Source organism: Salmo salar, chromosome 24, assembly GCF_965601325.2.
Source record: "Salmo salar chromosome 24, fSalSal1, whole genome shotgun sequence".
Classification (NCBI taxonomy): domain Eukaryota; kingdom Metazoa; phylum Chordata; class Actinopteri; order Salmoniformes; family Salmonidae; genus Salmo; species Salmo salar.
In genome coordinates this window covers 31,892,241-31,914,298 of record NC_138314.1, presented here as the reverse complement: position 1 = coordinate 31,914,298, position 22,058 = coordinate 31,892,241, and the positions used below count along the sequence as shown (strand labels likewise).

The 22,058-nt window shown below is 41.5% G+C and overlaps 1 pseudogene across 1 annotated transcript; it reads right to left on the bottom strand.

Annotated features, from left to right (window-relative positions):
* Positions 1-3,258: 3,258 nt before the first annotated feature.
* On the bottom strand, positions 3,259-5,390 carry LOC106585633 (glycolipid transfer protein-like; annotated as a pseudogene). The gene is made up of 4 exons (XR_014382475.1): positions 5,307-5,390; positions 5,070-5,202; positions 4,592-4,734; positions 3,259-4,341 (listed from the first exon to the last, which is right to left on the bottom strand). The product of XR_014382475.1 is annotated as a glycolipid transfer protein-like (transcript).
* Positions 5,391-22,058: the final 16,668 nt, after the last annotated feature.

Genomic DNA, 22,058 nt, shown 5'->3' with positions numbered 1-22,058 from the left:
CTTTGTTCTCCTCTATTGCTCCTTTATTGTTTCTGCAAGCAATGCTGAAGAGAACAACGACCTAAACACCAAGCGGGAGACCAATGACATCACATCAGACCAGCAACTCCTTGAATTGCCTACTGCTTGATGTCTAAAAAACACAATTATGATCAAAACTGTTTTTTTACCCATAAATGTGTGTAAATTACTGTATTTATACTTGGGATATTGTTTTCAGCAGGAAAAGTAAAAAATACCTGGAATGTCTCAGTCAGTCCTACAAGAGGACTCCACTTTGTTTTACTTCATTATGGTATTGTGGTGTTACTCTAAATTCAATGAATTGGCTAATCACACGCTGATACAGCAATAAATCATCCTGACTACCACCAAAAAGTAACACAGTAGCACCCCCAAGTGGATAATAAGACAATTTGACCTGCTTTGTTCTGAGACGTGTAGCCTACTACAATTCCTAAAATCTCGTGTTTTTGAGCAGGCACCAGTGAATTTCACAAAGTATGTACAAAACATGTTATTAAAGTTGATATGGGCACACATTAATAATACCAAAATCAAATTTTATTGGTCACATACACATGGTTAGCAGATGTTAATGTGAGTGTAGCAAAATGCTTGTGCTTCTAGTTAACAGTGCAGTAATATCTTACAAGTAATCTAACAATTCCCCCCAAAATACCTAATACACACAAATCTAACAAGTAATCTAAAAATTCCCTAACAACTACCTAATACACACAAATCTAAAGGGCTGAATGAGAATACAGTGGGGGAAAAAAGTATTTGATCCCCTGCTGATTTTGTATGTTTGCCCACTGACAAAGAAATGATCAGTCTATAATTTTAACGGTAGGTTTATTTGAACAGTGAGAGACAGAATAACAACAACAACAAAAAATCCAGAAAAACGCATGTCAAAAATGTTATAAAATGATTTACATTTTAATAAGGGAAATAAGTATTTGACCCCTCTGCAAAACATGACTTAGTACTTGGTGGCAAAACCCTTGTTGGCAATCACAGAGGTCAGACATTTCTTGTAGTTGGCCACCAGGTTTGCACACATCTCAGGAGGGATTTTGTCTCACTCCTCTTTGCAGATCTTCTCCAAGTCATTAAGGTTTCGAGGCTGACGTTTGGCAACTCGAACCTTAAGCTCCCTCCACAGATTTTCTATGGGATTAAGGTCTGGAGACTGGCTAGGCCACTCCAGGACCTTAATGTGCTTCTTCTTGAGCCACTGTTGCCTTGGCCGTATGTTTGGGTCATTGTCATGCTGGAATGCCCATCCACGACCCATTTTCAATGCCCTGGCTGAGGGAAGGAGGTTCTCACCCAAGATTTAACAGTACATGGCCCCGTCAAATGATGCGGTGAAGTTGTCCTGTCCCCTTAGCAGAAAAACACCCCCAAAGCATAATGTTTCCACCTCCATGTTTGATGGTGGAGATGGTGTTGTTGGGGTCATAGGCAGCATTCCTCCTCCTCCAAACACTGCGAGTTGAGTTGATGCCAAAGAGCTCCATTTTGGTCTCATCTGACCACAACACTTTCACCAGTTGTCCTCTGAATCATTCAGATGTTCATTGGCAAACTTCAGACGGGCATGTATATGTATTCTTGAGCTGGGGGACCTTGCGGGCGCTGCAGGATTTCAGTCCTTCACGGCGTAGTGTGTTAACAATTGTTTTCTTGGTGACTATGGTCCCAGCTGCCTTGAGATCATTGACAAGATCCTCCTGTGTAGTTCTGGGCTGATTCCTCACCGTTCTCATGATCATTGCAACTCCACGAGGTGAGATCTTGCATGGAGCCCCAGGCAGAGGGATATTGACAGTTCTTTTGTGTTTCTTCCATTTGCGAATAATCACACCAAATGTTGTCACCTACCCACCAAGCTGCTTGGCGATGGTCTTGTAGCCCATTCCAACCTTGTGTAGGTCTACAATCTAGTCCCTGATATCCTTGAAGAGCTCTTTGGTCTTGGCCATGGTGGAGAGTTTGGAATCTGATTGATTGATTGCTTCTGTGGACAGGTGTCTTTTATACAGGCAACAAACTGAGATTAGGAACACTCCCTTTAAGAGTGTGCTCCTAATCTCAGCTCGTTACCTGTATAAAAGACACCTGGGAGCCAGAAATCTTTCTGATTGAGAGGGGGTCAAATACTTATTTCCCTCATTAAAATGCAAATCAATTTATAACATTTTTGACATGCATTTTTCTGGATATTTTTGTTATTCTCTCACTGTTCAAATAAACCTACCATTAAAATTATAGACTGATCCTTTATCAGTGGGCAAATGTACAAAATCAGCAGGGGATCAAATACTTTTCCCCCCACTGTATGTACATATAAGTATATGGATGAACGATTGCCGAGCGGCATAGGCAAGGTGCAGTAGATGGTATACAATACAGTATATACATGTGATATGAGTAATGCAAGTTATGTAAACATTATTAAAGTGGCATTATTTAAAGTGACTAGGGATCCATTTATTAAAGTGTCCAGTGATTGGGTCTCAGTGTAGGCAGCAGCCTTTCTGAGTTAGTGATGGCTATTTAACAGTCTGATGGTCTTGAGATTGAAAAACAGCATCTATCTCTCAGTCCCAGCTTTGATGCACCTGTACTGACCTTGCCTTCTGGATGATAGCAGGGTGAACAGGCAGTGGCTCGGGTGGTTGTTGTCCTTGATGATCTGTTTGGCCTTCCTGTGACATCGGGTGGTGTAGGGGTCCTGGAGGGCAGGTAGTTTGCCCCCGGTGATGCGTTGTGTAGACCGCACCACCCTCTGGAGAGCCTTGCGGTTGAGATCGGTGCAGTTGCCGTACCAGGCTGTGTTACAGCCTGACAGGATGCTCTCGATTGTGCATCTGTGAAGTTTGTCAGGGTTTTGAGTGACAGGCCAAATTTCTTCAGCCTCCTGAGGTTGAAGAGGCGCTGTTGCGCCTTCTTCACTACACTGTCTGTGTGGGTGGACCATTTCTGTTTGTCTGTGATGTGTACGCCCAGGAACTTAAAACTTTCCACCTTCTCCACTGCTGTCCCTTCGATATGGATAGGGGGGGTGCTCTCTCTGCTGACACAATTCAATATAAAATTACAAACTGGTAATTTTTGGTAAAAATATTCATTTGCAATCTAAGATTAAAATAATGTATAATATCGTGCATAATTTATGCACAGCATTTGAATCCTTTTCATACACATTTCTCATGACAATCAAGTGATACCAACAAATTCATAACCAGAAAATGGAAACTAATCACTGACAATCAATTTTCAGTGCATTTAATTGTTACTTGAAATTTACTATAATTCCATAGTGTTTTCATTACATTTTGTGACATACAGGCCACCAAACAAATAGGAATTCCTATAGGGCAAGGAAAGGACATCTGGAGGCACCGAATCGGTATTAGAAAGTCAATCAGAAGTAAAACTAAGAAATACCAAGGAAAGACACGATAACCATAACGAAGCAAGATAAACCCTCTACAATAAACCACAGGGGTGTGTTCATTAGGGTACACTGTAATATGTTTCACAAGAGAAACAAAAGTGTCTTATGAAAATCAAAAACAACTCAAGAGGCAGGCATCCTGTAAAGTTGCACTGTTGGACAAAGACAAAGCCAGTGAGAGTTCACCCTCTCCCCTGTGTCAATGGGAGAAGGCACATTTAGGTTAACAATATTAGAGTGGCATATCTCTATACTCGCATGGCTTGATTCAGCCACTATAATTACACAAAATAAATCTGGTTTATTTTTCATAATGAACACTGCATCACAATGTAATTCACAATCAATCATATTTATGAAACAGCCTAAAATGAAATGTCACCATTTGGTGGATTGATTTCAATGTCACTTAACATGTAAAGGTTATAAAACATTTCCTTTCCAACACATTTTTTAGAACACTTTAAAAGACTCACTTATTTGAAGCTTGAAACTTTTCAATCTTTTAAAACAAATCATCCCGACTTGACAGTTTACTCTTGCCGCTGCTTTGACTATACAAATATTAGTCTCCTGTGATATGACTGTTTCCGCAAGAGATTTGATTTTGACTTCCTAAATGATTAGGTGAGATGACATTTGTATGACGACATCAATAATAAGGCATCTTTTATAAAATATAATCACGTTGATGTACCAATGGAATTAGATCACAGCATTCATCTTGGTGTACATCTCATAGATGGCATCATTAGTGGCAGTGAAGTTCACTAGAAATAGTCGTATTTTGTCCCAGCAATCCTTTTCCTTGACCTCTTAGACAGTGCCCTCAGGAAATCAGCCTTGTAGGGGGCTGCGAACACAGCTGCCTACAGTGGAAGATATTCAAGTAAAGTCAGTTCAAATAGGCAGATTTGTCATAATCAAACAAAGTTGACTGTTAGATCTAAGAGACAGTGACATCACTTGAATGATGGCCACCACTAGCACAGCTATTTACCAAGTGATTTCAAATTGGCTAAACTATAACAGTTTCAGATAATGTGATAAACTGTCAATGGAGACGCAGTGTAATTAAAGCCGTAACCGAAAGCAATCATGCTATGGTGAGGCGCTTACCTTGAAGAGCTTTTGCACTAACCACCCATGGTACTTCAGGGCCAGATCATAAGCTTTGGTGCAATTGACCCGGATGAGGTTGTTTTCGTCCCTTCTCCCCATCCACCAGACTCTGCAGCAGGACCTGGATAAACCGGAGACCCCTGGTCAATGAAGAATGAGAAAAAATACAAATCACATATCAGACAGCAGGTACAGCTGTAGACAGACTCAACGGTAACACTTAAAGCCTTCCGGTAGATTGGTTTATTACCTGTTAAAAGCAGGTATGAGGCTTTATAATGTCTTATAATAAGGACTATATAAATATCCCTCTATTGAAATTTCAACTGAATTGAAATGTCTGGTACTTAATCAAGCTCATTATTAGATGCTAACGAGATGTTATAAGAGGTTTGTATGCTCATGACAAGTCTTATAATAACAGCATCCTAAAGTTTTACAGACTCAAGCTCCAAAAATAAAACATTTGTCTGACCTCTTCAGCCACATTAGTGCCAGGGTGGCTCCCACTTTGGGCCAGCCTGCTCCATACAGCTCCTTCTCTACCTCCAGGATTTGTTCGCGGGTCTTGAACCTGCTGGGTTGCTGTCATAAACCACCTTGATTTTCTAAAACAGGGATAGTTCAGTAATATAGTTGTTTGTTTCTTTATGGCTCCAAGTTCACCAGTTTGCACTTCAACCATATGAAAAAGTTGATGTAGGCTACTTACTCTGATGTTCCCTGCGATGTCAGATTTAACTCGAGCAAAAACAATAGAGCCAAGGCAGTCTGTAGAGAGATTTAAAAATACCATGTTTGCCCATACTGGAAAAGTAACATCCTGCACAATTTACATGTCAGCTTTGTCTACATTCCCAAGAACTAAGAGAGAGGGGTTAGGAAGAAAGAAAGAGAGAGGGGTTAGGAAGAAAGAAAGTACAGGAGAGGTAATGGAGAAGGAAAAAAATGTTTGAATATGTTGGGCAAAACTTTCCCCCTGTAGTGTGGTGGTATTGGTCCTGTTTGAGATCTCTCCAAGGTACAAAGAGACATGATTTTATGGCTATACACTGAGTGTACAAGACATTAGGAATACCTGCTCTTTCCATGACAGACTGACCAGGTGAGAGCTTTGATCCCTTATTGATGTCACTTGTTAAATCCACTTTAAAATCAGTGTAGATGAAGGGGGGAGACAGGTTAAATAATATTTTTAAGCCTTGAGACATGGATTGTGTATGTGTGCCATTCAGAGGGTGAATGGGCAAGACAAAAGATTTAAGTGCCTTTGAACGGGGTATGGTAGTAGGTGCACCAGTGAGTGTGTCAAGAGCTGTAACGCTGCTGGGTTTTTCACACGCAACAGTTTCCCATGTGTATCAACAATGGTCCAACACCCAGAGGACATCCAGCCAACTTCACACAACTGTGGGAAGCATTGGAGTCAACATGGGCCAGCATCCCTTTGGAACGCTTTCTACCCCTTGTTGTCCATGCTCTGATGAATTGAGGCTGTGCCTAATGTTTTCTTACACTCAGTTTTTCATTTTCCTGTTGCAGAGGCCTAGGGCCAATGGGCCTAATTTTCTTAGCTACGTGAGAGTAGATTAGAACCCTTGCATTTGGCGTGATAGGTGGACCTACTGAAAGGGAGAAAGCCAGACAGCGAGAGGGGGCTACCTGCTGTAGCCTTAAAAGGGCAATGTCTATATGTTTTATTGTCACATACACCAGATAGGTGCAGTGAAATGTGTTGTTTTACAGGGTCAACAATAGTAGTGCAGCGCTCCTGGTGCAAATTAGGATTAAGCACCATGCTCAAGGGCACAGACAGATTTTTCACCTTGTCGGCTCGGGTATTCGAACCAGCGACCTAACGGTTACTGGCCCAACGCGCTAACTGCTAGGCTACCTGCTGCAGTAACAACGGGCCCCAACAATGCAGCCTAATATGTCTGTATGCTTGGTCAAATATTTTGAGAGCAAAGCGTGGCTAAAAAAAAACAACCTTTTTCTTTAGGCCTACAAGAAACACATGGTTTGAGACAAACAGTATAGGAACATTCTGAGCAGAAACTGGTAGGGATGACAGCAAACTCTTATTGAACTTTAAAATCAACAAAATGCTAAATGATTCACTCTGCTCAGAGCACCTGACAGATGATTTCTGAAAGCCCTACCGAGACTCATTAAACTTTCAGTAGGTCCAACTATCACGCCAAATGCAAGGCTTCTATAATCTACTCTCACATAGCTAAGAAAATTAGGCCCATCATTGGCCCTAGGCCTCTGCAACAGGAAAAGGAAATGCACTGAGTGTAAAAAAAAGCAACGTTAGGAACACCTTCCTAATATTGAGTTGCACCCCCTTTTGCCCTCAGAACAGCCTCAATTCGTCAGGACATGGACTACAAGGTGTCGAAAGCGTCCCACAGGCCTATGTTGACTCCAATGTTGTTTCATGTTGGTTGGATGTCCTTTGGGTGGTGGACCATTCTTGATACACACGGGAAACTGATGTGTGAAAAACCCAGCAGCGTTGCAGTTCTTGACACACTCAAACCGGTGAGCCTGGCACCTACTACCATACCCCGTTCAAAGGCACTTAAATCTTTTGTCTTGCCCATTCACAATCCATGTCTCAATTTTCTCAAAACTTAAAAATCTACCTTTAACCTTTCTCCTCCCCTTCATCTACACTGATTGAAGTGGATTTAACAGGTGACATCAATAAGGGATCAAATATTTCACCTGGTCAGTCTGTCATGGAAAGAGCAGGTATTCCTAATGTCTTGTACACTCAGTGCATATCCATAACATCATCGGTCTATTTGTACATTGGAGAGATCCCAAAGAGGACCAATACCACCACACTACAGGGGGAAAGTGTCGCACAGTTTTCTTCATCGCAAGGTGTAGACTAATTATTGTATAGTAACCTACCTAAGCACATTCGGTTTAAAGACTTCCAATGATCCAACTATTTGTAAGAATATTCTTTGCTTAGCCTTTTCTAATAGGAGAATTATGTAAATATGTACCTTATTTACATAAGTATCCAGACTCAAAATTGAGCTCAGATGCATCCTGTTTCCATTGACATCCTTGAGATGTTTCTACACCTGTGGTAAATTCAATTGATTGGACATGATTTTGGAAAGGCACACACCTGTCTATATAAGGTCCCACAGTTGACAGTGCATGTCAGAGCAAAAACCAAGCCATGATGTCAAAGGAATTGTCCGTAGAGCCCTGAAACAGGATTGTGTCGAGGCACAGATCTGGGAAAGGTTGGAAAAGAATTCCGCAGCATTGAAGATCCCAAAGAACACAGTGGCCTCCATCATTCTTAAATGGAAGAAGTTTGGAACCACCAAGACTCTTCCTAGAGCTGGCCCCACAACCAACTGAGCAATCGGGGAGAAGGGCCTGGGTCAGGGAGGTGAATCATAACATAATAATATGGAAATATAGAACTGGTGGGAAAACAAAGATTAGATTTTAGGCCTATCCTGCAAGAGCTTTGAAATTCCAACATGATATGGGGCTAGTCACAACTCAATGTAGCAGTTATACATAATTGATTGAGCATAACATTAAAATAACACTAAATCCATTACACCATAATAAAATACAGAAACAAATTAACCATACATATCCTGTGTCTTGAGTTGATGAGGTCAAAAGGAAAAAAGTTGGCCAAGAAATGTTAAGGTCAGTTTAAACAATGAGAATGAAATGGAAAGAGTGTAATATCAACACCAGGGTTCACAGGGGTTTCACATGGCTAATTCAATACCTTTGGTATATTAAAACAGGATGAAGCCACAAAAAGATGCCCCAATGCACCAGTCAGTGAATTGCCAAGGGAAACTCAACACCGCGTTAATCAATTTTCACAACTTCAAATCGAGGCCAGTGAATTAAATTATGCAAGCAAAAAGTTTGACTGCTTGATAAAGAGATAAGATCCAAAAAAGATTGTCCCTTGTTAGGCCTCCCGAGTAGCACAGCGGTCTAAGGCACTGCATCACAGTGCTTGAGGCATCACTACAGCCCCGGGTTCGATCCAAGGCTGTGTCACAGCCAGCCGTGACACCCATGATGCGGCGCACAATTGGCCCAGCGTCATCCAGGTTAGGCCGGCCTGGATTTCCTTGTGCCATCGCGACTCGTTGTGGCGGGCCGGGTGCCTGCATGCTGACTTCGGGCGCCAGTTGTACGGTGTTTACTCTGACACATTGGTGTGGCTGGCTTCCGGGTTAAGCGAGCAATGTGTCAAGAAGCAGTGCGGCTTGGCAGGGTGGTGTTTCGGAGGATGCATGGCTCTCGACCGTCGCCTCTCTCAAGTCCGTACGGGAGTTGCAGCGATGGGACAAGACTAACTACCAATTGGAGAGAAAGGGGTAAAAAAAAAAATTAAACAAATAAATTAGATTGTCCCTTCAGGCAGTTATTTGCTTGGGATTTACAGAGGTGTTTTGACCGATCACTACTCACTTTCTGAAATCCCTCAGGCAAATCAGAGTACTGATTAATGAAGCTAATGAAAGTCCCTTCTCTGGATACAGGAATGCCTCTCCGGACTCCTAGTATTGTCAGGTCAATCAAATGTTCATAACACTAACCTTGGATGCATGCAAAATATTCAGAGAAAAGCACGTAACCTACTGACAAATTGATGGCCAACCACAATCTAATTATTCTGTCTTCATCCATGATGGGCTGTAGCAAATGGTGTGATACTTTGTAGCAATAAATGCAATAGGGTAACATGCAAGAGATTTTTGCAACAAAGTAGAGAGGAATGTGGGTGGTGGTCTATGCATAGGCTGTGGCTAGCCCAATATTGGCCTAAAGGAGCCTAACGATACTCCTTAGTCCAAGGACCTTACATGTTCTGTTTAAAGGGCGAATTGGCTCTCGAAGCCAAAATAGCTAAATACTCCATATAAAACACATGGTTCTAGAAAAAAAATAAATCCCTCTACTTTCATATGACATCAAAATAATTTCACAAATGCAAAACACACACACTGTACATTATTTTAACCGGTTTTAACACAGCATGTTCAGGGGCGGAAATCCCGGGGGACACGGGGGGGACATGACCCCCCCATCCTGGGAAAAATATGATTTGTCCCCCCCAATATATCACTGAAACATAACTATGTAATTTAAATAATATGAATAATACGCAATGAAAGCAATTGTGCTGATTATAGACACTTAATAGCGCGTTTTTAAGTTTGAAAAGATTGCAACCCCCCCACCCTTTGCCTCACAATGGTTTGATCCACTGCCAGTTCCTTAGTTGGCAAGGTAACAGAGGGGTCGTGTCTACTGTCTGAAAGGCACTCAATGAAAGTAACTGACGTGAGGTTAATCTAGTCAATCGCGCACACACACTAGCTGAATATGCAGAGCTAGCGCGCAAATATGAACTATTAAGCTAGCTAGTACCTATTCCATTTATGTGGCGTCGTCAAAGATGGAATCTTTGCTATCGTCAATTTATTCCAAGATCAGCATGCAGATGATGTAAGTTAGTGCTTCAAAGTCCCTGTGATAAGGTTAGCGATAAACTGAAGTCCAAACTGAACAGAACTACACTCTTCTACCATTGTCAAAAATATATTTAATGGTCTCGTTGCAAAAGCTGAATTGTCGCAAGGGAACTTTTATTTATTTATTTTATTTCACCTTTATTTAACCCGGGTAGCAAAGATTATAACAAACACCACTGAAACGGAATTGGTGCTCGCTAGCTTTGCAAATTCAGCTATTGTTGGAAGCCAGCCAATATGAAACAAACTATTAAAATTACAAAAGGTTGCAGCATATGTTCTGTAAATGGTGAACTCATACAGCTGTCAACTTTTGTCATTTTAATCCATTTCACATTTGCTAGCTACCTTTTAGATCGAAGCCCAAATAGAATGATAGAAGATAAGATGATAGAAGCCCATCTCCTACTGTAAATAACCTACACACTGTGTGTGTGTAGCCAGCCAGCCAGGTAGAAAAATGGCAGAAAAATAAAAGAAGGACATCAGAGTATTTTTCAGTACACCAAAGCGCATAGTAAGAATCCTAGTAGCCTAATATCTCAAATACTAGTTGATAAAATGTTCATAAGAAAGAAATTAAATTCTAATGGAAATGTTTCACAATGATATCATTAGGCAGAGCAGGCAACAGTTGGCACACAAACAGCAGAGTTGGGGACAGATATGCAGGGACAGACTGGCAGAGACAGGGAGTCTCAGGTAAGTTTGTTGAGTCTTTGTTTGGCAACATTATGAAAGGTTCTCCATTTTTTGACTTGTAAAATAGGAACATAATTGGAAAACGCCATGGATAACCCCACTCTCAACTTAAACTGGTGACTGAACTAAGATTTGTTAAAGGCAATGGTATTGCTGTTGTGATTAGTTGTGTAGTTTTGGGTACCGGTAGTTAGGACACCTTATTTCTTTGGTTCCTCAATATACATTTACCATATTACAATGTAGGCTGTGTTACAGCACTACTTTTGGTGTCCCCCTCAGGAATTGCTCTTGAGAAAATGTCATGTAATTGTCCCCTCCAAAGTTGATATCAGATTTTCGCCCCTGAGCATGTTTCAGTGACAACACCTTTGATGCGTCTGTCTTCAGTTTACACACAGGTGTTCGGATACTCAGATACTAATCAATCAACACAGGTATTCCACTCAATCTTGGTAAACAAGCACTGTAACTGTAATATATGGCGGTGTGGTAACCCTAACTGTATAAAGCTGTGTATCTATTCAACCTTTTTAATTTTGTTTTATTATTTATCGCCGATATTAAAGATACGGTCCTTATGCTTCCAAAACAGTACCGCAAGTGATGTGTGTTAATGTTCAATCAACGTGTGTTAACCAACTGCCGCGTGGCTCTTAACAAAACTCGCCATACAGAAGACACCTTCGTCAAATGACTTATGTATAATATAATGGAACGGAGTCATGATCAAGGGCTAGAATATAGCAAGCTAAAATCTGAGTTTGCAAACTACTTACCAAAGAATGGCAGAAGATATGACACCGACTACAAGAATTATCTAGTTTCCACTTGTTTATCGGCTGGAAGCTGTTGAAATGGGTGCTCCATAACAATAGTCATGGTCGGCTACACAAGCACTCTGACAGTGATTTGCAAAATCCGGAACTGTCACCGGCGTAATGTCTTGAGCATCTCCCACCAATGGTCTGAAAACGGCCTAGAAGCACAGCAGCTGACCAGGGGTGCGTTCAGTATGACAGAACGGTGGGCAACGTTGAATTCAACAGATACGGTACTGGAGGGGTGTAGGGCTATTAATTCTGCCAATTATGTTGCAAAACGTTTCTTAAACGGAAGCAAATGAAACTGGGAGGGACCTACCTGAATTTGTTTTACATAATCTGTCGGTTTGCTCTGTTTGGTTCCTATAAGAGGTTAAATAGTAAACGGTTTTCCTTAATTAATGAATTCACCCCAGCTGATGACGTTGCGATTATGGTGGCCCAGAGGGCGATTACAGTATGGTGTGCTGCACGAGTTTTGCTATTTCAAATGGTCACAATGATATTGGTCAGGCCACAGCTTGCCACACCCACAAAACGGGAGCAAACGTACTTTTTTAAACCTTTATTTAGAACACATTTTTATTTACAATGACGGCCTACGGGGAACAGTGGGCCAACTGCCTTGATTTGATTTGTTCAGGGGCAGAATTACATATTTTTACCTTGTCAGCTCTGGGATTTGATCCAGCAACAGTTTTTCTTTCAGTTACTTGCCCAACTCTAGGCTACCTGCCTGGGGTGTATTCATTAGTCGGATTCCGTTGCAAAACGTTTTGTCTGTTACACCACATGCTGAATGCCCATTTCAACACGTGGGTATCAGTGCACCAATCATGTGACAGAGGCGGGACAACATTTTCATGGGTAGGCTAATCTGACAGCACTTTATACAAGCACAACATTTCAAACGTGATAAACGTGGCTGCCTTTTTAATTACTGAATTGGTCAGATGGTTGGGTACTATCTCCCAAGAAAGCTTTAGCGAGTTTCATCCCCGGTGGTTGCTGCATTGGTGTCAGAAGATGATTGACACTCGCTCTTGTGGCTATCGAAAGGGACTTGTGAAAGTGAAGTACAGGGATTCCTGCAACTGTCTAGCAATCAACAATACAATTTTGATACTGTAATCAAATTGAACTCATTGTGCACAATCTGTGCACTCTGTGACTATTCATAGAGAAAGGAAGATAAAAACCTTGTAGGCTACTTCTGGTAAAATGTTCTTCTAAATCCTTGATTTAGCAGATACAGATGACAAAGGCCTACAATGATCTGGTTACTATTAAAGATTTAGCCATGTATAAATAATTTATCAGAGAATGATGTGTCTCCACTTTAGGCCCTGCTCCCGATGCCCTTCTTTATGCAATGAGGAATCACAACCAGGTGACAGTGGGCAAGAAAAGATTTGCATACTGCCGTAAATGTACTGTGGCATGTTCGGATGAGTTGCCCCAGCCGTGACAAGAACCCAAGTCACTGCTACTGTCAGTCCAACACCATACCTGTTGTACTCATAAGTGTATACACTGCCTGCCCTTGTCTTCCAAAAGATTGTCCCATCCCACATTTCACTCTAACTTTAAGTCCTTTGATCGTGCTCCTGTGTTGGGGATTTGCTGTCGAAGACTACCCCGTACGTTTCTCCCGCTGAACCCTTTTAACTTGTTCTCGATGGCTGCAACCGAGGGTCATCCCTCTTCTGACATCAACGTAGCGAAGTCAGAGGGTTTATTCTAGGGTTGGGCGGTATCCATATTTTCATATCATCGTTGCACACAAGAATTGCACACAAGGGGCGCTATTTCTTTAAAAAAAAAAAAAATTACGGTATTGAAAATCATACAATCAGTTTGTCTAAATACCCCGGTATCCCAGTGAAGGCTGCTGAGAGGAAGACGGCTCATAATAATGGCTGGAATGGAAACAAATCCAATTTTATTAGTCACATGTGCCGAATACAACAGGTGTAAACCTTACAGTGAAATGCTTACTTACAAGCCCTAACCAACAATGCAGTTTATATATATATATATATATATATATATATATATATATATATATATATATATATATATATATATATATATATATTTTAAATACCTTAAAAAAATAATAAGAAATAAAAGTTACAAATAATTAAAGAACAGCAGTAAAATAACAATAACAAGGCTGTATACAGGGGGTAGCGGTACAGAGTCAATGTGTGGGGAAACCGGTTAGTCGAAGTCATTGAGGTAATATGTGCATGTAGGTAGCGTTATTAAAGTGACTATGCATAGATAATAACAGAGAGTAGCACCAGTGTAAAAGAGGGAGGGCAATGCAAATAATCTGGGTAGCCATTTGACTAGATGTTCAGGTGTCTTATGGCTTGGGGGTAGAGGCTGTTTAGAAGCCTCTTGGACCTAGACTTTGGCGCTCCGGTACTGCTTGCCGTGCGGTAGCAGAGAGAACAGTCCATGACTAGGATGGCTGGAGGCAGGATCCAGTTGCAGAAGGAGGTGTTTAGTCCCAGGGTCCTTAGCTAAGTGATTAGCTATGAGGGGACTATGCTGTTGAACGCTGAGCTGTAGTCAATGAATAGTGTTCTCACATAGGTGTTCCTTTTGTCCAGGTGGCAAAGGGCAGTGTGGAGTGCAAGAGAAATTGCAACATCTGTGGATCTGTTAGGGCAATATGCAAATTGGAGTGGGTCTTGGGTTTCTGGGATAATGGTGTTGATGTGAGCCATGACCAGCCTTTCAAAGCACTTCATGGCTACAGACGTGAGTGCTACGGGTCGGTAGTCATTTAGGCAGGTTACCTTAGTGTTCTTGGGCACAGGGACTATGGTGGTCTGCTTGAAACATGTTGGTATTACAGACTCAGATAGGGAGAGGTTGAAAATGTCAGTGAAGACACTTGCCAGTTGGTCAGCGCATGCTCGGAGTACACATCCTAGTAATCCGTCTGGCCCTGCGGCCTTGTGAATGTTTACCTGTTTAAAAGGTCTTACTCACATCGGCTGCGGAGAGCGTGATCACACAGTCGTCCGGATCAGCTGATGCTCTCATGCATGTTTTAGTGTTACTTGCCTCGAAGAGAGCATAGAAGTAATTTAGCTCGTCTGGTAGGCTCGTGTCACTGGGCAGCTCTTGGCTGTCCTTCTATTGGTGATGCCATTCCATTGACTCCATTCCAGCCATTATTATTGTTGGACTATTCAAGGAGAGTTGGGTTGAAGCCTTAAGTTGCTAAGAGAAGGACAAACTGAATTTTTCATGGAGGACTGGCTTGACGACACAAATGAACACACAATTTATTTTCATCATGAGCAAAAGCTATTGGTTTCTACCCAAAGAAAGAACATTTTGTGATCCATTTAAAAACAAGAGACCAGAAAAATTGATAAAATAATGTGGTGCCAGTAGCAGGAACAGCAGCATTTAGTGGGCAAAACCTGGCATTTTCACACTAATTTATGGTAAATAATGCAAACAACTTCAGTTGCTAATTTCTCTAAACGGGGGAAAAACCATCACCAGATTAACACGAAATACATTACAAAGGATGAAGAATCAATACTCCAAACCGCATCTTTATACTCCTTGTCAAACATAGAGAACTGATACTGTATACTGGTTGTTGGGGTGGTATTGGCATGTGGTGTGGGGGGTCCGTGGGTGGCTTTTAACCATTTTATTGGATTCCTTATGTCCTACCCATTGTTAGGAAGAAATATGGTCCAAATCAGAGGTACTATATTTTTTGAACATTATACAAATTAAAATGGCTAATTTGGGTTCAAATAGCTTAATCTCTGAGAGATAAAATAACATTTCAACAAAATAATGTTTCAGGAATGCTAATCTTGTCTGTTTCTAACTACAGAAATTATTTCAGAACAATCTGAGTGTCAAGAGCTTCTTCATCATCCGATGATATAGCGAAATCGTCGTCTGAAAAGGTGGACCAATATGCAGCAGAGTTGGTGTTCATTTTCTTAATTTATTAACGAACGTTGAACACGAAAAAACAGTAAGCACGACAAATGACAGTTTTGCAGGCTATACATACGCAGTGCAAAAACAATCTCCCACAAATACAAGACAAACACACCCAACTAATATAGGACTTCCAATCAAAGGCAACACCAAACAGCTGCCTTCAATTGGAAGTCCACCCCAATTAACTCAACATAGAAACACACTCACTAGACTACACATAGAAATACATAAACATAGACCATAACTCAAAACCCGGAAATAATAAATCAAACACTCTCCTAACTAACACACCACCCTGAACCACATAAAACAAATACCCTCTGCCACGTCCTGACCAAACTACAATAACAATTAACCCTTATACTGGCCAGGACGTGACACTGAGATGGTGGGTGTTAATCCTCTTTCTTGTGCTTTTTGAGGAGCAGTGACGATTGTGTAGTGGCTTTGCATGCCAGCAAAGCCACAACACAACACAACACAACACTAAACAATACATTACATTAATTGCACTATAGCGGTGACAAACGCTGCCCACAAACTGTTAGGGCCTACATAAAGCTGTCCCAACAGCAGAGTCCCAACAGCAGTCCCAAAACCTTACCACTGCTACACCTGGCTATCAGTGGAGCCTTGTCTGCCAGCGAAACAGTTCATTTACTGCCTTTAAAAAAAACATAGCTGATATGGCTGACTTGTTTAAACAAATGTGGTTTCTACTGACAATTGAGATGTACAAACTATGGCATAAGGGGACGACAAGCGGATAAGAGGCAATCCGTAATTTCGATTAAGGCATTAATGAGCAAACTAGAATGGCCGTAGACAATATAACTATTTGTTCAGCACTTTTGAAATGTACAGCGACAGATTTCAGACATGGGCTGTTCTTACAGTGTACACCAAGCAGAACCGTAGGATAAATAAAGGGGGCAAATAAGCAGACAATGAAATCTCTTACAATATTCAATGACTACATTTCTCAAAAACAGGTTATAGGCTACATGTGCACCACCAAGTCAGAACAGTAGGCGAAATTAAGAGGTGAAAATAGACCAAATTATTAGGATGAGGTACATGGGCTACTAAGAGCTTACTATACAACATAAACTTAGTATTACTTTCTTATCTAAAGTATACATAATTCCCTGGCACTTTACATTTATGGAGCAGCATACAAGACATTTTTGGACTCACCTCATTGTGCTGTGCTCACTTGAACAAGGAGGTAGCGCTGCTGTCCTTCGTGGGCAAATTTTGTCATCAAACTTTGTCATCGAAGTCTGGCATTTTCTGGATTTATGGTGCATTCAAGACAACTGGGAACTCTGAGGGAAAAAAAGTTGAATCATGATGACGTCAGTGATCTTCAGGTCGTAGCTCTAGAAAGAGGCCAGAGTTCCCGATTTACAATTCAGAGTTGGATGAAAGTTCAAAACATATTTTCCCAGTCGTAGCTCGTTTTTCCAGAGTTCCCAGTTGTCTTGAACTCACAGTTAGCCACTGATTCCTTCCAAACCACTTTTTGTTGAATTTGCGATTTCCAAATTGTTGTGTAAGGTTTATGTCCAATGGCCGATGAGCACCGATACATTTTATCTACAATGTCGCTTCATTATTTCTCTTCATATGACAAGGATTAAAATGGATTTGCCAGTAGATTGTTGACTTGATTCATGATGATGACTGCTAGTTAAGATATTGAAAATATGATGATGTTGAAAGTATGATGTCCAATCAAAGGTACTGTAGATATAACGCGATTTGACGTCATTTTATGTGTGGCCAATGACCTTCAGCCTTCTTGGATGGGCACTTCTGATGTAACTCTATGGCAGCACCCAAGGGGCTAGAATGTTCTAAGTCTACCCTTAGACTTGGTGGTGACGTAGTGTCCCCATGAGTGACAGAACACTGAGCTATTCACGGCGCAAAGCTCCATATTTTCTGCTGGCTTGCCCCACCACCACAGAAAGCACTGAGCTAGGCCGAAACACCTGCATTTTGGAGCTCCCTTACTCAAGGAAACAAAAAGAGACCATGTTTGTACAGTGCCTTGCGAAACTATTCGGCCCCCTTGAACTTTTCGACCTTTTGCCACATTTCAGGCTTGAAACATAAAGATATAAAACTGTAATTTTTTGTGAAGAATCAACAACAAGTGGGACACAATCATGAAGTGGAACGAAATTTATTGGATGTTTCAAACTTTTTTAACAAATAAAAAACTGAAAAATTGGGCGTGCAAAATTATTCAGCCCCCTTAAGTTAATACTTTGTAGCGCCACCTTTTGCTGCGATTACAGCTGTAAGTCGCTTGGGGTATGTCTCTATCAGTTTTGCGCATCGAGAGACTGACATTTTTGCCCATTCCTCCTTGCAAAACAGCTCGAGCTCAGTGAGGTTGGATGGAGAGCGTTTGTGAACAGCAGTTTTCAGTTCTTTGCACAGATTCTCGTTTGGATTCAGGTCTGGACTTTGACTTGGCCATTCTAACACCTGGATATGTTTATTTGTGAACCATTCCATTGTAGATTTTGCTTTATGTTTTGGATCATTGTCTTGTTGGAAGACAAATCTCTGTCCCAGTCTCAGGTCTTTTGCAGACTCCATCAGGTTTTCTTCCAGAATGGTCCTGTATTTGGCTCCATCCATCTTCCCATCAATTTTAACCATCTTCCCTGCCCCTGCTGAAGAAAAGCAGGCCCAAACCATGATGCTGCCACCACCATGTTTGACATTGGGGATGATGTGTTCAGGGTGATGAGCTGTGTTGCTTTTACGCCAAACATAACGTTTTGCATTGTTGCCAAAAAGTTCAATTTTGGTTTCATCTGACCAGAGCACCTTCTTCCACATGTTTGGTGTGTCTCCCAGGTGGCCAGTGGCAAACTTTAAACAACACTTTTTATGGATATCTTTAAGAAATGGCTTTCTTCTTGCCACTCTTCCATAAAGGCCAGATTTGTGCAGTATACGACTGATTGCTGTCCTATGGACAGAGTCTCCCACCTCAGCTGTAGATCTCTGCAGTTCATCCAGAGTGATCACGGGCCTCTTGGCGGCATCTCTGATCAGTCTTCTCCTTGTATGAGCTGAAAGTTTAGAGGGACGGCCGGGTCTTCGTAGATTTGCAGTGGTCTGATACTCCTTCAATTTCAATATTATCGCTTGCACAGTGCTCCTTGGGATGTTTAAAGCTTGGGAAATCTCGGACCTGCCTGGTGTGTTCCTTGTTCTTCATGATGCTCTCTGCGCTTTAAACGGACCTCTGAGACTATCACAGAGCAGGTGCATTTATACGGAGACTTGATTACACACAGGTGGATTCTATTTATCATCATTAGTCATTTAGGTCAACATTGGATCATTCAGAGATCCTCACTGAACTTCTGGAGAGAGTTTGCTGCACTGAAAGTAAAGGGGCTGAATAATTTTGCTCGGCCAATTTTTAAGTTTTTTATTTGTTAAAAAAGTTTGAAATATCCAATAAATTTCGTTCCACTTCATGATTGTGTCCCACTTGTTGTTGATTCTTCACAAAAAAGTACAGTTTTATATCTTTATGTTTGAAGCCTGAAATGTGGCAAAAGGTTGAAAAGTTCAAGGGGGCCGAATACTTTCGCAAGGCACTGTACATGGCTTTATTACCTCAATGATATATATACACAATTTTACATTGTTTGCAAACTGATATGTGACACGTATTAATGCCAAAATAACATCCAAAACAGGCAAGCCCCCCAATAAACGTCTTGTATTTTAATTTTATGTTTTGCAAAAAATGTGGAGCTCAAAACAGGTTAACTAGTGTCAGTGGCTGGCAAAATACAATACATCCAGCTGGTCTAAAGCAAAAAAGGTGGAATTAAAAACATGGACCTGGGTTGTAGTGCTGCTTGTATTCTTGGCATTCTTGGCATCCAGATAGCTGACAGGAAGACCACGTCAGTGACTCAACCCACTCAAGTGACGCACCCCTCCCATGGACGGCATGGAAGAACACCAGTAAGCCAGTGACTCAGCCCCTGTAATAGGGTTAGAGGCCGAGAATCCCAGTGGAGAGAGGGGAACCGGCAAGGCAGAGACAGCAAGGGCGGTTCGTTGCTCCAGCCTTTCCGTTCACCTTCACACTCCTGGGCCAGACTATACTTAATCATAGGACCTACTGAAGAGATAAGTCTTCAGTAAAGACTTAAAGGTTGAGACCGAGTCTGCGTCTCTCACATGGGTAGGCAGACCATTCCATAAAAATGGAGCTCTATAGGAGAAAGCCCTACCTCCAGCCGTTTGCTTAGAAATTCTAGGGACAATTAGGAGGCCTGCGTCTTGTGACCGTAGCGTACGTGTAGGTATGTATGGCAGGACCAAATCGGAAAGATAGGTAGGAGCAAGCCCATGTAATGCTTTGTAGGTTAGCAGTAAAACCTTGAAATCAGCCCTTGCCTTAACAGGAAGCCAGTGTAGGGAGGCTAGCACTGGAGTAATATGATCAAATTTTTTGGTTCTAGTCAGGATTCTAGCAGCCGTTTGTTTAGTGCTTTATTCGGGTAGCCGGAAAGTAGAGCATTGCAGTAGTCCAGCCTAGAAGTAACAAAAGCATGGATGAATTTTTCTGCATCATTTTTGGACAGAAAGTTTCTGATTTTTGCAATGTTACGTAGATGGAAAAAAGCTGTCCTTGAAACAGTCTTGATATGTTCTTCAAAAGAGAGATCAGAGTCCAGAGTAACGCCGAGGTCCTTCACAGTTTTATTTGAGACGACTGTACAACCATCCAGATTAATTGTCAGATTCAACAGAAGATCTCTTTGTTTCTTGGGACCTAGAACAAGCATCTCTGTTTTGTCCGAGTTTAAAAGTAGAAAGTTTGCAGCCATCCACTTCTTTATGTCTGAAACACAGGCTTCTAGCGAGGGCAATTTTGGGGCTTCACCATGTTTCATTGAAATGTACAGCTGTGTGTCGTCCGCATAGCAGTGAAATTTAACATTATGTTTTCGAATGACATCCCCAAGAGGTAAAATATATAGTGAAAACAATAGTGGTCCTAAAACGGAACCTTGAGGAACACCGAAATTTACAGTTGATTTGTCAGAGGACAAACCATTCACAGAGACAAACTGATATCTTTCCGACAGATAAGATCTAAACCAGGCCAGAACTTGTCCATGTAGACCAATTTGGGTTTCCAATCTCTCCAAAAGAATGTGGTGATCGATGGTATCAAAAGCAGCACTAAGATCTAGGAGCACGAGGACAGATGCAGAGCCTCGGTCTGACGTCATTAAAAGGTCATTTACCACCTTCACAAGTGCAGTCTCAGTGCTATGATGGGGTCTAAAACCAGACTGAAGCGTTTCGTATACATTGTTTGTCTTCAGGAAGGCAGTGAGTTGCTGCGCAACAGCTTTTTAATTTTTTTTTGAGAGGAATGGAAGACTTGATATAGGCCGATAGTTTTTTATAATTTCTGGGTCAAGATTCGGCTTTTTCAAGAGAGGCTTTATTACTGCCACTTTTAGTGAGCTTGGTACACATCCGGTGGATAGAGAGCCGTTTATTACGTTCAACATAGGAGGGCCAAGCACAGGAAGCAGCTCTTTCAGTAGTTTAGTTGGAATAGGGTCCAGTATGCAGCTTGAGGGTTTAGAGGCCATGATTATTTTCATCATTGTGTCAAGAGATATAGTGCTGAAACACCTTAGTATCTCCCTTGATCCTAGGTCCTGGCAGAGTTGTGCAGATTCAGGACAATGGCGCTTTGGAGGAATACGCAGATTTTAAGAGGAGTCCGTAATTTGCTTTCTAATGATCATGATCTTTTCCTCAAAGAAGTTCATAAATGTATTACTGCTGAAGTGAAAGCCATCCTCCATTTTCGAATGCTGCTTTTTAGTTAGTTTTGCGACAGTATCAAAAAGAAATTTCGGATTGTTCTTATTTTCCTCAATTAAGTTGGAAAAATAGGATGATCGAGCAGCAGTGAGGGCTCTTCGATACTGCACGGTACTGTCTTTCCAAGCTAGTTTGGTGTGGCGCCATTTCCGTTCCAATTTTCTGGAAGCTTGCTTCAGAGCTCGTGTATTTTCTGTATACCAGGGAGCTAGTTTCTTATGACAGATGTTTTTAGTTTTTAGGGGTGCAACTGCATCTAGGGTCATCTATAAGTCTTTGCTAGGTAAAGCACCGCCTTATCTCAGCTCACTGGTCACAATAGCAACACCCACCTGTAGCATGCGCCCCAGCAGGTATATTTCACTGGTGATCCCCATAGCCAACCCCTTCCTTTGGCAGCCTTTCCTTCCAGTTCTCTGCTGCCAACGACTGGAACAAATTGCAAAAATCACTGAAGCTGTAGTCTTATATCGCCCTCTCTAACTTTAAGCATCAGCT